Below are 17,030 nucleotides of genomic sequence, written 5' to 3'. Positions count from 1 at the left end.
ATCCTTCAACAAATCTGCTGTTACCTGATCCTCCCCAGCTGCCTTCCCCCTTTGCATAGCTCCCAAGGCTTTCTTTACTTCTTCCGGCGTTACCTGTGGGATTTCGAATTCCTCTAGACTATTCTATCTTCCATTATCATCGTGGGTCCCACTGGTACTGTATAAATCTCTATAGAACTCCTCAGCCACTTGAACTATCTCATCCATATTAGTAATGATGTTGCCGGCTTTGTCTTTTAACGCATACTTCTGATTCTTGCCAATTCCTAGTTTCTTCACTGCTTTTAGGCTTCCTCCGTTCCTGAGAGCATGTTCAATTCTATGCATATTATACTTCCTTATGTCAGCTGTCTTACGCTTGTTGATTAACTTCGAAAGTTCTGCCAGTTCTTTTCTAGCTGTAGGGTTAGAGGCTTTCATACATTGGCGTTTCTTAATCAGATCTTTCGTCTCCTGCGATAGCTTACTGGTATCCTGTCTAACGGAGTTACCACCGACTTCTATTGCACACTCCTTAATGATGCCCACAAGATTGACGTTGATTGCTTCAACACTAAGGTCCTCTTCCTGAGTTAAAGCCGAATACCTGTTCCGTAGCTTGATCTGGAATTCCTCTAGTTTCCCTCTTACCGCTAACTCATTGATCGGCTTCTTATGTACCAGTTTCTTCCGTTCCCTCCTCAAGTCAAGGCTAATTCGAGTTCTTACCATCCTATGGTCACTGCAGCGCACCTTGCTGAGCACGTCCACATCTTGTATGATGCCAGGGTTAGCGCAGAGTATGAAGTCTATTTCATTTCTAGTGTCGCCGTTCGGGCTCCTCCACGTCCACTTTCGGCTATCCCGCTTGCGGAAGAAGGTATTCATTATCCTCATATTATTCGGTTCCGCAAACTCTACTAATAACTCTCCCCTGCTATTCCTAGTGCCTATGCCATATTCCCCCACTGCCTTGTCTTCAGCCTGCTTCTTGCCTACCTTGGCATTAAAGTCGCCCATTAGTAAAGTGTATTTTGTTTTCACTGTACCCATCGCTGATTCCACGTCTTCATAGAAGCTTCCGACTTCCTGGTCATCATGACTGGATGTAGAGGCGTAGACCTGTACAATTTTAACCTTCATTTTGTACCTCTTATTAAGTTTCACAACAAGACCTGCCACCCTCTCGTTAATGCTATAGAATCAAGTCAACATAACATACTAAATAAACAATAAGGCTTAGTGCAATACATAATTAAAACATCACTTTCATTAAAGAAGGCTATTAAGACATTTATAGCAGATCGCTGCAGTGAAGCGTTAACCGATCACCCAAATCAACTTTTCTAAATTTAAAGGGCGATCATCGAGGCCATTCATTTTTTGCTGAACTCAAGGCACATCTTTGCTGCTCGAACTTAGGACAGAACCTGTGACCTCGAGCTCAGCAGCCGAACGCCAAAGTTGGCATAGCCTCCCCCCCCCCTTTTTTTTTTACATTACAGTGACGCAAAGAATTTCATCACCCACCGCGACATTCAATAACCTCCTGACAACGGAAAAATAGGTGTGCTTCTGAGCTGTCGATTGCAGCAATTTCAGAAAAGCTGAATCAACTTTCTGAAAGGCGAATTTAAAGCACATTTTTTATAGCCAGTCTTCTATATACAATTAACTTGTCTCACTATCAGTTTATCAAATCTGAGAGGAAATAAATTATTTATTGAAAAATACACCGGCGCTGCCTCCCCGAGAGATTAGCTTGGCGTCACTGTGGCACCGCCGCTTCGTGACGTCATCGCATGGCCGCTGTGGTGGCTTTCGCGGCATGCAATCTGCAGGTGGGGAAGCTAAACCTGCGTCCCAACAACCTGATGGCATCGACCTGCGATGCCACGGAAGCCATATAGAAGAAGCCTCCTGTTCACTGACGGAAAAACTAGAAATCGGTGTTTTTCCATACATGTCTAAAAGAGACGCAGCTTCCTAGATAAAAAAGTACCCTGGGCAGAGACAACAGTGTGGCCTATAACCGCAGAAAGCGAGGCGTTAGTTTTTACTCGCGTTGGAAACGTGGATTAATGCGAGATTTTCTTGGTTTTCACATGAACAACTAGAAAGGAAGGTGCTCAAATAATGCTGCTCCTATTGAACTTCTTTCCGCGGCTTTCGAAAGCATATAGTACGTACTATTATAGATGTGCGAATACTGAAACGTTTCGGATATAACAAATCGAATGGTGTCCTGTTCTATTCGGTCTTCGAATCGAATAGTCTGCATTCATAAATACTAATATTTTTCGTATAACTTGCGAATATTTCAGAACGTCAACTGTACGCAAGCGGACATGAAACTTGTAAAAAAAGAATAAAATAAATTTCATCTCCGCGGGCATAATATAGCTATAGAACATGACAACTTGCAAAGTTGAGCATGCAGCTATACGTCCTTCCGTGATAGAGAGAGAAATAATTGAATAGAAAGGCAGAGAGGTCGGCCTGAGCTAGCATGCTCTGGCCTGCTACTCTGCACAGGAGAAAAAGGAAAGGGGACAGAAAAGAGTTGAAATACGATGATGAGGGCAGGAAGAAGGGATGCATATATACACTAACACAGTAGTTTCCTTAGAACCTTGCGTCTGGTCCGGTGACCTTCAAGTAGTCCAGAGCAATCCTTGCAGCTACTGATGCTACTGTACGGTCACACATTGCGGACAAAACAGTACTTTCGGACATTGTTTGCCTGTGAATGCCTGCTAGCGTCAAAGCCAGCATCTTCCGCTGTGAGGCGTAGGCGAGGGCAGTCGCAAAACAAATGTTTGAGAGTGTCACACACTTGGCAGCGTTCACAGTTCGGGCTGTTCGCACGGCCGATGAGATGTGCAAAGCGTGGAGTGAAGGCGACGCCCAGGCGAGTCCGGTGAAGCATGCTTGCTTGGCATCGCTCGACTTTGGCTGGGAGGCGAAAAGTCATGCCGCAGTCTATTTCCCGCAGGCGCCTGTACCGATGGTCGTTGAGCTATTCGGTTAGATAGACGTTACCGTCTATGGAGCTATCATTCGCACTTTCCGCGGAGTCCTGCGCATGCCAACAAGCTGCTTATAACTTTGTGCCTAATAATTTATAGTTATTCTTTTAATGAAAGCCTACGCTTCATAACGTGCAATGTAATGGCAGAAACTTGCTCACATTATGAATATTTCGATGTGAAGCTATAGTGTTATGCTAATCTTTAAAACTGGTGTTTATTATTCGAAACCTATTCGAAAAGTATTGGATGGTAATTCCTTATGCCACTGTTCGAGTCAGTTTCAAGAAATCGCTATTTGCACACTCCTGATATGTATAAGCACGTGCGACCGTAGTTCAGTGCAACCGGCCTCTATGCCTCTACCTCATGCCGTGCGGTGACTTCTATTATAGTAGAGTCAGCTACGAAAGATACAGCATGGATTGTGACGGCCGCAAATGTTTGTGCGGGCATGCTCGGCTTGAACGGAAGCACACACGGTCTGTGTTGCTTCAGGTACACTGGGGCATGGAGGCTAACATCGAGGCAACCTACATCGCGGTGCGGTAAAATCTAGAATTTGCCCATTTTAAGGAGCCTACATGCAACCAACAGTGTTTGCATGTATATGCTATGCAGGCAAACGCTCATTTTACAATATGATTCAGGTTTCATTTCAGTCACAATATCAATTTCATATTTTTGATGCTACCTCAAATGTGATCTGTCTCAACTATTTGGCGATCTATGAAAGTAAAATTATAGCGCTACACTCTACTCTCTCTTTTTCTTTTTTCCTTGCAATCCAATGTGGTGGTGGAGAGCCGCAGCCACTCGCCGCGGTGACTTATCGCCTACGGGGTTGCGCTGCTAAGCACGAGGTCGCAGGATCAAATCCCAGCCGCGGCAGCCGCATTTCGATGGGGGTCAGAATTAATCCGGAGTCGCCCACTACGGCATGCCTCATAATCAAATCGTGGTTTTGGCACGTATAACCGCGCAATTCAATTCGCTTTAGTATCGCAGCCGCGGGCACTTACTGTTTGGAATCCAACTAATGTGATGTGAGGAACGAAGAATAACCTTGAGCGTTACATATGTAAAATTTGGAGGCGTAAAGCTTTTCGAGTACCATGAGCAATTTGGAAAATTATCCAATTTCATGTGAGCATTGGTGCTCCTCATTGCATCTAGCATTCACGCAATCTTGAACCAGGTACACCGGAAGAAGACAAGGCGAGCTGTTCATTGTTGAATCGTACCTTGTACACTTTAAGGCATTTTACCAAATTAAAGAGGAAAGTATTTGATAATCTTACGCTACCTTTATTGTGACCCGTTAAAAGCATTTTGTAGAATGTAGTAAGGTTATAGAGCTTTTTTGCTTTGCCAGATTGGAAAACGAGACAAAGAGGAGTGTTGCTTGTTCGGTTGGACATTGAGCTTTAAATGCGTAAGCATTTCTATGCTTACCCAATGAGAAGGAAACGTCTGTCCGTCCGTCACGTAACACGATCGCTTTCAAGATAGAGCCCGCAGCAGCCAGCGACCCTTCGCCGTCGTGCTGTCGCTTCAACGCGAACGAAGCGGCGAGAACACAGCGCGCGGAGCTATCAGCAGTCGGCACTCTCTGTCCGCATCGCGGATCGCTTTCTAGATACCGGTCGGCGTGGCCGTGGCATACGCAGATGCCACCGGAGTATACATTTGATTACGGTTCATAATGGTTCGACGCGGATGGATAAGGCGCTCAAGAGCGATAACGGCTAATAATGATCGGAACATTATCAGCGCACCTGGCGCCGCCACCTGTAGTACTTTGCTTGCGTTATCAATGCACCTTGCGCCGCCGTCCGTACCAGTTCAAGCCACCACAGCGCTGTCGCTGGTATATATATATATATATATAGTGGGCGGATCACGTTTCATAACATTGAGAAATGACAGCGGGCTACGTGGAGGTGAGTAAGTAGCACAATGTGCATGCTTAGACAAGCACCAGAGGAGTTTCTACGTGAACTTTTTAGGGCTTAGTTTCAACTACCAAAGAAGGAACTTTCAAGTTCAGATGCTATCTTTGATGTGAACGGATAGAACCATTTAGAACAGAACCTAACCATAGCGCAACTTTTCTGCGCCACAAATTAATTATTAAATTATGGAGTTTTACGTGCCAAAACCACTTTCTGATTATAATGCACACCATAGTGGAGGACTCCGGAAATTTCGACCACCTGGGGTTCTTTGACGTGCACCTAAATCTAAGTACACGGGTGTTTTCGCATTTCGCCCCCATCGAAATGCGGCCGCCGTGGCCGCGATTCGATCCCGCGACCTCGTGCTCAGCAGCCCAACACTATAGCCACTGAGGAACCACGGCGGGTCTCCGCCACAAATGCAATGCGGCTTGCATAGTCTATGGTGGAGCAGGATGTGCGAGAGACATGCTGAAAATCCGAGATATACTATATCCTTCTTCCAGGAGTCTGCAGCCTATGTACGGAGTGAGTATCATTGCTACAGCCGACAGATATGATGGCAATACCGAATTCCTCAATATTCTCACCTGAATTTTAGGTACTTCGCGTTCAAGATGCACTGTTATTCACTTTCTCTCTGTGCTGTTTAAATTTGTGATCTTCCATATATTACACGAAAGTCGGTTATGGACTGTGGTGGCAGAGCATAGCTAGCTGTTTGAGGCTGTTGCTTCGAAACCACGTAAATTCGTGAACTTCTTTCTTACTTTATTTTCGCTTCTGAGGCTTCGAGCGTGATGTTACATGCGACCATTACGTTGCAAGGAACCGCGATGTTACAGGGATAATCAAGTACCTAGCTCATAACTGCTTAGCGCATTAAAAGGGCTAATTCAAGGAGGCCAACTGTCGTTCGCAACGCGACTTTTCTCACAGCAGTCATTCTCAGCGTTGACCTCACAGAGGCCACTCCTTGCCCTCGATAAACGAATTGTTTACTCATGCCGTCGTCGTCACCATGCCAACGGCTTCGTTGTTGTCGATACTATGCTGTCGTAGTTGTGTCGTAATTGTCGTGCCGTTAGCTGCTTCGTGCAGTAAGTGACTCAAAGAAGTCTTTTTTTTTTTTTTTTTAGACACTTAGTGCTGTTCGCGACCTCTACACCTGTATACGTCCTGCGGAATATACAGAATTTTACACCTTTTGGGCTTGAAGTATTTGCACGCAGCAGTAATCGCTTTTTTCCTGCAAGGAATTCTTTGGAAGGCTTCGATGGGCATTTACCCACCCTGCCATCTAACTGATTTGATTAAAAAATTAATTTAAGAAGGTTATATGCACTGATGGGTACGTTCATGTGGCAGAAATACGCCCCCAAAAGGAGAAATTTTTAAGGTTTAATTTTTTCCCGCAACAGGAATAGTCGCCAATCTTCATTGTATTTCCTGTCGGGAGCGCTTACATGCCGAGACACGCATAGCGAGAAAATGCATGCGCTTCGCGACTATCAGTTGGCTCTGTTCTAAGCACGCTCAGAAAATATCTTAAGACAAACTGGCGTCTCTAATATCAATAAAACAATTTTACATTATGGTTCATATCACTAGAAACAAGAGAGGACAAACAATTATTGTTTCCATTCAGCCATACACTGTCATTGACAAAGTGCCTGTAAGCGTTCGTAAAACACTTCTTTTTGGTGGAAGTGGAAATCGATATTCGGGAGATTTGTGCAATGCTTTTGAAACACAAATCACGCTGCAATATATAGATGGCGCAGTGGAAGCATGTTTACAATTTGACGGAACTTCGGTCACTTCTATAGAACAACACCGACCACAAAGAGCAACGTGGCGCGTACAGATAACGTTCGTGCGGCTATTTATAAAACTCCGTAATATCAGTGCCACTGTGCGACGTATAGTCAGTCCTCTCATGGGCGGGGCGGTGTTGCGTACTCCAGGGTAGCGTATCGTACTGCTGCCGAGAAGTAGCGGCGCCTGCCTATCGAAGCTCGACCGACGTTACTTATTGGGTAGCGTGGCGTTGTCGGCGGGCTGCAGGCATCCGGTGGACCATGGCGACCAAGCAAGGGCGAGACGATTTTCTTATGCGAAACTTGCACGGTTTATTCAAAGGTAGATGAAAGAAAATGAGAAGAGCGCGAAGTGATTAAAAGTACATTTCGGAGCCCCTTATATAGGCTCTCTACAATCGTGGGCGGGATCTTGCTTCCGTCGATGTCACGTGACCGGCACGGAAAGAGGGCCCCTCCTCCTCTGGTTATACCGAGCCTGCTGAAAGGAAGAAGTCGTCCCGCCTCCCGGAATTGTAGACGCCTGTCCACCTCTTCTGCGCTTTGCGGGTTCGTGGAAGTTCTCTTCTAGGTCCCATTCGAGGAAAGGGCCTCTCTAAACTCGCACACACACACACACACACACACAAAAGAGGCTGTACACTGCGGGAATTCCGGCAGACAGGCACACTCGAAACGGTCATGACGAATTAGAAAGTCACGCTTCATTTCGACGAGGCCTGGTAAAAGGTCCGGTGAGAGAAAGTTCTTTCTGCACGTGGATCAGGACGCCCACAATAGCAGGCGAAGTCACGCCTCATTTCTACGAGGCAGGGTCAGATGGTCGGTTGAAATTCCTTTCGCCACGTGGTCTCAGACGCAAACCCTAACAGCGGCCTCGTTCAGTGGCAGCCCTGCTCTTGATGCTAAGGGGTCTGTAGTTTCGGGGTTAATGTTTATTTATCGCCAAGTTTTCCTTCTTGTATTTCTTACAACTAAATTTTCGAACGTGTAGGAGGGAAGAAAAACAAAGCCGTTGCTTTTTACGACAAGTTGTTTCTTCGTCTCTCCCTCCGCGCACGTACAGGCAGAGACAACAACCTGTGCTTCGCAGAAGCCATCAACACCAGTCCCGGGCCAGGATCCGACCCGGGCTAGCGGGAATGCTGACGCAGGAATCGCAAAAACACGCGCGCTCGTCCGTCGGCAGTATTCGTTACACCGACTTCATCTCTCGCCTCATATTGTCCTTCTTGCAATGGTTCATTTCTTGTCTCCTCTTTGGTGACACGCAACTGACGAGCAGGTGTAGCGAACTCTTCTTTGCACCTCATTTTTATGATCATCGTGCACCGATGCCCCCCTGCATACCCAATGAACTCTGATGCGCCGTTTGATCGTGCAAACAGAATTGAGTGGCAAGGACGCGCGCGCTCTGCATCCGCACGCAACCGAAGCCGCGCGAGAGCAGGGCACCATTTTATTTCGTGCATGCACAAGCAAGCAAGAGAGGACTGGGCTTTCGACCGCGGATGCATTTCTGTGTGATAGGACCATTGAGTGAGGTCACGAAAGGAAAGAGCGAAGGAACGGCATTAAAGAAGAATAAAAAATATCCCTCTGATGCACCCTTGTGAAGAGTGCTGCCGTGGCGGCGGCCTCGCATCAAGGAGCGCAGACATACGAAAAAAAAAAAAAAAAACCGAGAGCGATCTGCTGCGCGCGGGCCACGCGCGCGTTATCTGCTGCTTTGTCCGGCTGCTGACCTGCTGCTGCTTTGCGCCGCTGAATGCATCGCGCGCGGCCCAACAGGCGCGCCTGCCTCCTTTCAGCCACCGCCGCGGACGCTCTCCGGGCGGCAATTGTCAGCGGTCGGTCGGTGGCCCGGCGCCGTCCAGGCCCAGCAACACTTGTCACGTGTGACGAATCCGGAGGATTTCCAATGCAGCTCGCGCTGGTCGAATTTCGCCGGGAGACTGTCAGAGCTCGTGTTACGTCTCAGGGAGTTTGGGACAAGCGGCGCGCTGATGCGCTCTCGATAGCGACCACCCACGGATCGCGCGGAACTGGTAACACCCCCTCCCCCCAATCCCTCCTGCCGGAGAGCGGCGCGCGACGGACCGCGCCGGGCGCCGCTGCGGGCGCGGTGGCGTCTCGGCCGGGCTGCGGCCCCAGACACGACCCGGCCAGTGCTTGCAAGGACGGTTCGTAGCCAAGCGTGCCGCGAAGAAGCTGCAAGTGGGGCAATTCAACTTGTTCAGGTTCATTTCCTGGCCGTCAACGGCTACTGGTATAGTATATTTAATGACATGGGAATCCTTCCCGAGAGGAACCCTAGTGGGGAATAAAAATATCGCTCTTTCGAGTGGCGTTTATGTCAATGTGACACAATACACATGCGTTGTTACCCGCCTGTGGGCATTATGAACTGCCGTAAAAGAATGTTGTTCACTAGCTAAAGCCTGTCCGCACAGGCGGATGAAGAAGTGAGGAGCCCTTATACCGCGGTCCGGGAAGTGTCCTTGAAACTACGACTTTTCGCTGACGACTGCGTAGTCTACGACACTGTTAACTCCTCTGACGATGTTCTTTGCCTGCAGCGTGACCTCGATACCATCTCGTCATGGTGCGAAAAATGGCAGATGCCTCTCAACTTGTCGAAATGCAAAGTGATGTATTTTACCCGAAAGCGCAGTCCCTTTCAGTCCACTTATCGCATTAGCTCTGTCAACATCAACACCACTTCTTCTTGCAAGTACCTGGGTCTTATTTGGACGTGATCACTCTCTTGAATAACACATATCGAAGCAATACGTCGCGAAGCTGCGCGCTCACTCGGGTATCTACAAAGAAATTTAAAGAAGGCATCCGTGACATTTGTCCGTCCACAACTGGAATTTGCTTCCGCTGTCTGGCATCCATCTCAAGATTACCTAGCCGCATCATTGGAATCCGTTCAAAACCGAGCCACCCGCTTCATCACTTCACATTATTCACGGCACACTAGTGTCACTTCTTTGAAGCAAACAATAGGTCTGACAACACTGAAGTCACGCCGCATCATATCACGCCTTTGTTTACTGCACTCCTTTTTTTACAATCCACGCTCAAGGCACCACCTTCTTAAACCACATTGCGAACTTCCTCTTGCATAAGTCACAGCTCTGCCATAGGACGTTTACCCGGCCGCTCATCTGCCATGACCACTTCCTTCTTTCCTGATGCAATCGTTTATTGGAATGCGCTCCCTGACAACTTCGTTACCTCCTGTACTGACCGCGAAAAATTTCGTGAGTACTGTTAAGAATGGCCGTACGGGGTGGCAACGTGCCAGCTTTCAGCCCGCTGCACGTGTTCCAAGCCTACCAGACGAGGCGGCCTTTCTGAGAACTGCGAAGGGCCGGCGGCCACGTGGCGCGCGATCAGCTCAGGAAATTGGTACTTGGCGGAGCCATCCGGGACAAAGCAGTTCTACGAAGCCCTCTGACGTCGGCACTGAAAGCTGGGCGGTACCGAGAACTGCGGATGACCGGCAGCCACGTGGCGCGCGGTCAGCTCAGGCATGTGGTACTCCGCCGCGCCACCCGAGACGGAGCACAGTTCTACGAAGCCCTCGGTCGTTGACTCCGGAGCCTTTGTGTGTGTGGGCGTAAACGATACTGCGGAACGGCGCCCCTCTGTCGTTGGCTCCAGATCTTGGAATGTGTGAGCCTTTGTGTGTATGGGCTCGAACTTGTGTGCATTAGTGTGTGTGAGCCATAGTGCGGGGCGGCGGCAAGTTTACAATGCTTGGACGAACCTTCCCGACCATTCCTGCTCCGTCCCCGCCGAACGATGACGTCGGACTATGACGTCAAGCGGAGAGCTTATAAGCAGCGTTTGCCGGCTGCTAGGGTGTGCTCGTGTCGTGCTCGTTGTCGGGAGCTGAGTGCTCTGTCATACTAGAAATGTACTAGTGAGCTGTGTGCTCGTAAACTTTGCGGGCTCCATATGGGAGTCGCGCTAGTCTGCCAATGTATCCTGCTTAAACTGTTAATATGTAAATAAATCCTGTTCACCGAGTTCCTGTCTACGACCTTCATCTCCTTCAAATGGTGGCAGCGGCGAGATAGTCCGACGACTCCTACATCTGGTCGACAGCGGTAGGACCGTCCGACAAATCTTACAGTACCTAACAAATCACTTTGAATAACTTTCTGTTCCCAGTGTACATCGTTCATGAACCCATCATAAACCACTTGGAATAGTCTACCCTTGTCAACCCTTCCACCTAGTTTTTTTTTTCCGCGAATGTATTGCTGTGTTACTTCCTTAAATTCGATATTTTTCTTCGATTGTTTACAGTCATACAAAATCAGCAATGTTTTCTTTTTTTGTACGTAAGCACTCTTACACGTGTTTGTATTGCCCCCCCCCCCCTTGTGTCGGCCCTTCAAGGTGATAATAAATGAAATGAAATGAAGACAACGCTGTCAATTCTCTTGGCCAACCTGCAGCCTAATCGGTCATGGCACCGAGTCCTCACTTGTCAAGAGAGAGAGAGAATACAGAGAAAGGCAGGGAGGTCACCCAGAGGCAGTTCCGGTTGGCTACCCTGCACGGGGGAAGGTTTAAGTGGGATAAAAAGAGAAAGAGAGTAGAAGGGGCGACAGAGAGAAAGCGAGACGAGCACTAACAAAGCGCGTACACAATATAGCGGTAGGGGGCGGCATTTTTAAAGCCTATCGTTAAGCCCCGTAGACCGCAGGAACCTTAATAACGCGAGTAAGGCCTTCAACGCGGATGTTCTTTCAGAGCACTGACCGAAAGCTTTCAGTTTTGATAGTGGACGATTGTACAACTGCTCCAGTACTCTGCAGATCACTTCTCTCTGGGCACTATATCGCGGGCAGACACAGATAATGTGTGTGAGCGTCTCTTCGCTGTTGCATGAGTCGCACGTGGGGCTGTTGGCCATTCCAATAAGGAAAGCATATGAGTTCGTAAAGGCAACGCCTAGCCACAGACGTTATAGCATGGTCTGTTCACGTCGTGGTAAACGTAAGTTTCTGTTTTTTCACGGTCAAACAGACATACTGATTACTGTCATGTGGCCGCACTGGATGAACAACGCAAGTCAGTTCACACCGTATGTATATGATAACTTTGCTAATGTCATTACAAGTCGATGACACATAAGGTTCATAGCCTGAATTCCGGACGGGTTTCTGTAGGTTTGGTTCACACCAATCGGCTCACTTATCAATAAAGCTATAGCTTCACATGACATTCTGAACGTTATGACCTTCGTATCTACCACAGCACTACATGAACGTGCACTTGGGCGAGGGCACCTTGTCGTAGAAACCGTTGTCAGATGGGAAGAGGACTTGGCACCTTTGAAGGCACCGCGTCCATGAGCGTACATATCTCATCAACCCATCACCATCCGATACATTGACCCCGGTTCTCCCCCACAACCCGGGCTGACTGGGTGGGGGAGACTTGGTTCGGGCCAACGGTCCTTCCCGGACAAGGGGGCTGTTGTGGTGCAGCAACACAAACAGCCATGTCGGTCTTGCATCGGTGTCCGGCGTCAGACGTCGTTTCGGGAAAAAAGGAATTTCGAACCACGCATACCCAACGACGCAGGCCCTCCATGTGGCGCAAGGGAGTTACTGAACTAATTGAATTTCTCAAGCTAAAATAGGCAGCAAAATCGTAAAGTACGACTTGCACACAATCTACAGGCATGATATCGTCGGATTGTAATTTGAATACGCAAGAAAACATAATTATGTTACATGAAAACTCAAACAAATCCCTTTTCCAGCGTTTCTACCATTCAGAGACCGGACACAGCGACCGCCATTTGCGCGCCCCGGCGCGCGAATGTCTTGGAGGCCATGGAGCGGCGCGCCCTGTTCCTTGCAACAACTCCAGATGGCGCTCGCCTTCGCCGCATCGTGACACACTCAGGAGGCCGCGTTTCTACCAGAACGCTCGCCTTCGTGCGTAGCGTTCGCCGCCAGCGTTTCGCGGTAAACATCACGGTTACATACACTGCAGTTGCCGGGAAGCGTGAGACGCAGTCAGGCATCTTTGAATGCTATCGCGTTCCACTCTTAAAGGCGAAGCTTAAGCGTCCTCCAAATTTTTGAGCAAGCTTGCCCTTAAGGGGTCACTAAAGAGAGAGTTGGTTCATAAATGAGTAATAAAGGGTCGACGAATTCTCGTGGCTGTATACGTCAAGCAGTACGGTTCAGCGACGTGATGAGAGTCATTTCGGGATAATATCCGGCTAATATTTGTCTTGTGTGTCACTGACAGCCCATGCACTGCGATATCTGGACCATTTGCCATTTTCAATAATTTACCTGTTCCCGCTGAGAGTATCACACTTTCACGACGAGGCTGGTTTGACTACAATGCGTCTGTAATGGCCAATGTCAAAACCTCTCTTTACACTGTAAAATATAACTGAAAAGAAAACACAGAGAAACAGAATTTGTTTTAAATTTTTACGACAGAAACTTTTTGGTACAGATATTCCTTAATTTTATTATTACCTCTTTTCTTTCTTCTTTTTCTTGAAGAAGGAGCCGGTCCGGCTTTGGAACTTCGGGTAAATTAAGTAATTCTTTGGTTGATGTCAAACCCAGTCCTTTCAAATTCAGATTTTTTTGCATGTTCTTTTACGCTAAAGAACAGCTAGATTTCTTGATATTAAAAGAATGGATCACTGTATGTAGGATAAAATGAAGCTTTTGAAATGAACACAGAGTGAAAAGAATTTTGTTCGTTTCTTCATTATCATTGCTTAGAATTTTTCCTGCAGCTTCGCCACCCATGTAAGAGTAGACAGCCAGATGTACGCGCGAGACAATTAGTCTGAGGTATGCAGGATTAAATTGGGTGCAACTGGAGATGTGGGGAGCAGTAGGCCTTCGGCTACTCCCCATTTCACTTATATAGCAAAAATTAAATTTGGTGTAAAATAACAAAATAAAATAATAATAATAATAAATAAGAACACTTTAGCGTGCGCAGACATTTATTTAACTTAATTTTTGAAAAAGGTACACTAACTCACTCATGCCACTCAGAACATATATCTAAATATGCGCTTTAAAGGGGGTTTGTTTGAGTTTTCGCGTAACACAATTATGCTTTCTCGTATATTCAAATTACAATCCGACGCTATCATACCTGTAGGTTGTGTGTAAGTCACACTTTACGATTTTTCTGCGTATTTTAGCTTGATAAATTCAATTATTCCGTAACTTTCTTGCATTACAGGGAGGGCCTGGGTATGTGCTGTTCGAAATTCTTTTTCCCGAAACAACGTCCGTCGCCGGACGCGGAACGCAGACGCAGGATTTTCTGCGACACGGGGCTTTTGACGCTGTCGCGTTGAAAAAAAACATGAATTTCGACTCGCTACGCAAGGTTGCCAAATGTTACGGTTGGAGTGTGGCACTACGTGCAGAAAGGAATTTCACCCGACCTTCTCTCACCAGGCCTCGTCGAAATGAAGCGTGACTTCCTAATTCGCCATGACCATTTCGAGTGTCTGCCGGTCTGGCGGAAGCCCCGCAGTCTTTACAGGCCTTTTTTGTGTGTGTGTGCGACTTTAGAGGGACCCTTTCCTCGAACGGCCAAACTCTACAGGAGAACTTCCACGAACCAGCAACGCGCAAAAGAGACGGACAAGCGTCTACAATTAACCAGAGGTGGGACGATCTCCTCCTTCCAGCAGGCTCGGTATAACCAGAGGCTCTGTATGACCAGAGGAGGAGGGGCCCTCTTTCCGCCAATCAGACTCTGTGCCGGTGACGTGACGTCGACGGAAGCAAGATCCCTCCCACGATTGTAGAGAGCCTATTTAAGGGGCTCCGACATGTTCTTTAGATCACTTCATTCTCTTCTCATCATCTTTCATCAACCTTTGAATAAACCGTGCAAGTTTCGCACTAGAAATCGTCTCGCCCTTGCTTGGTTGCCATGGTCTACCGGATGCCTGCAGCGCCCCGACAACGCCACGCTGCCCAATAAGTAACGTCGGTCGAGCTTCGATAAGCAGGCATCGCTACTACTCGGCAGCAGTACGATACGCTACCCTGGAGTACGCAACGCAAGCGAATGGTTCGCCCATGCCCGACATCGAGTCATTTCTCGGGTGCGGTCCCGCGATCCGGAAGCGCGTCCGAGCGATCGTGTTCGCCCAATACTTGTGCCGCTCTTCGAAAGCGAGCGGGAAGACTTCCGCGGGACAGTCCTCGTACCTTCTTCTACTTCTCTTCGTCATTTTCGGAGGGATGGCTGCCGCTGGCTCTGAAACGTGTACAAATGAGCGCTATTACTTGCCTTTTTGGGCTATTCGCGGCGCCTTATCTATAACCGACTTCTTTTAAATTTAACAGATCTTGCCGCCAGCCTCCCCTGAAACTCCGGCGCAGAAATGAATGATGATGCCTATTTCTGTAGCGCGACGTCTTAGCGTGCCTTTCGAATACGTGCACCTATTGTACAACGGAAGCATTTTTTTTTCGGTCTCTATGCAATCCTAAAATTGCACCAGCCAGGGTTAGGAACACTCGAAATCGTTCACTCGCCAGAATGCAAGCCTGCCACAATTCTCACTTCGACCGTGCTTCTAGCAGACTATGTCGAAACGCCTGAAAGAATGCTGGCCGCGCGTAGTTTATTCTTTGGGCTGTTCAACTCTAGCAGACGCTACCAGCAGGTAGCGAAGAGATCAGCTGCTGAAAGGGCGCGCCCGTTGTTTTTTTCCATTCTGCGTGTCGGCTTTTGAAGTCAAGATTACTGACTGACGGTGTCCCTAATAGCTCTGATTGGCTGTGACCTCTATATAGCTCCGGATTAACCTCGGCTATATGGGTCGCTCTGCAACCTGCGCCGATATCTCGCTTCCCGAGCTTCTGAGAAAGGCTAGAACCCGCACGCGGTTCCAAAACGTCGGTGCTCCTTCAGACTTGGTCAGTGACCGTGATTCACTTCAGGCTCCTTGCCTTGCGCACGCGGCGGAATGCGGCCGCCGAGGCCGGGAACCTCGCCCTCAAGCTTAGTAGAATCGTAGTGAAATTCGTTGCTCATCTGCAAGTCGCGTTTTTATCTCACGATTTTTTTTCTTTTCTTTTTCGTCTCGCGAGTGCGCGTACACACAAACGTTCAGGTGCGCGCCTTTCGCACCCACTTGTCTGCGCCGGCGCGTGTATACCGGCCACTCTGCTCCCCGCGGCCACTCCCCTCGCATATAGTGCGAAGCTCCGGCGACGCCCCATGGCGTGCATTGCTGCCGCCGTCACCTCGGGGCGTTTGCCCCCGGTGGTCGGTCGCGGTGCCTTTGCGCACGTGCGGCGGCGAGTCCTCGGTCGGGACCTTGACCACCACGCCTTTGGCCGCCCCTGCCCGGGGCCCGGTCCACGCCCAGCCCCCTCGGGCTGTGCGTGCCACACGCAGCCTTGCCGGCCACAGACGCGGCGGCGGCGGTGGGGGCATCCGCACACCGCCACCACCGACGGCGGCAGCCAGGCTGGCAACGAGTTAATCGGGACCGCAGACGCGCGCTCCTCTCCTTCTCGCGGCGGCGCTGTTACGCGAGGGAGTCGGTTCACTCGTGGGAATTGCCGCTCCAACTGCCGACGCAACGCGAGGACACGGAAATAAATCTGCGGCGCTAATTCGGCTATCATTTAAAAGGACTCTAAATGCGATTTGCATACATACTTATGCGAGCATACTGCGCTCTTGCTCCTTGACATTCGGGGTACCCTAGGGCGTTGCCACGTACGTGAGCAGCTTACGCTCGCTCGATTAAACGACGAAGAAAAGTACGATTGGAGCGCGAGATTTTTTTGCAGGTCCGCGTGATCCCTTACTGTTCGGGCGAACAATTTCACATTTTCTTTTTTAATTGCCTGTGGCAGCACGATTCTAGTCCGTGTGCTAACCTACTCGGAGAGACGGACATGCACAAAATATTGAAACGCATAATCGACTAAATGAAATGCACTAATTAAGTTTCCAACTAATTACCTTATGACACGTATTGCAATTTGCAAATTCTAGAGGGTGAGACTGCAAGGCATATCCGCTTGAAAAGAATTGCGTAGATGATACCGTCTAGGGGACATGCGCCGTCAAACTTGCCGTAAAAATGCACCGTCGTTCCATTGACCTCCTTAACAAGACGTCGTTTTTTGCAGTGAAGCATAAAAGTAACAGGAACGCCACATTATTCCGCATAGTTCGGGAATCAATAT

Source organism: Dermacentor andersoni, chromosome 1 (genome assembly GCF_023375885.2).
Source record: "Dermacentor andersoni chromosome 1, qqDerAnde1_hic_scaffold, whole genome shotgun sequence".
In the NCBI taxonomy this organism is placed as follows: Eukaryota; Metazoa; Arthropoda; class Arachnida; order Ixodida; family Ixodidae; genus Dermacentor; species Dermacentor andersoni.
The sequence above is the reverse complement of the archived record's forward strand: the minus strand, read 5'-3'. Positions refer to the sequence as shown.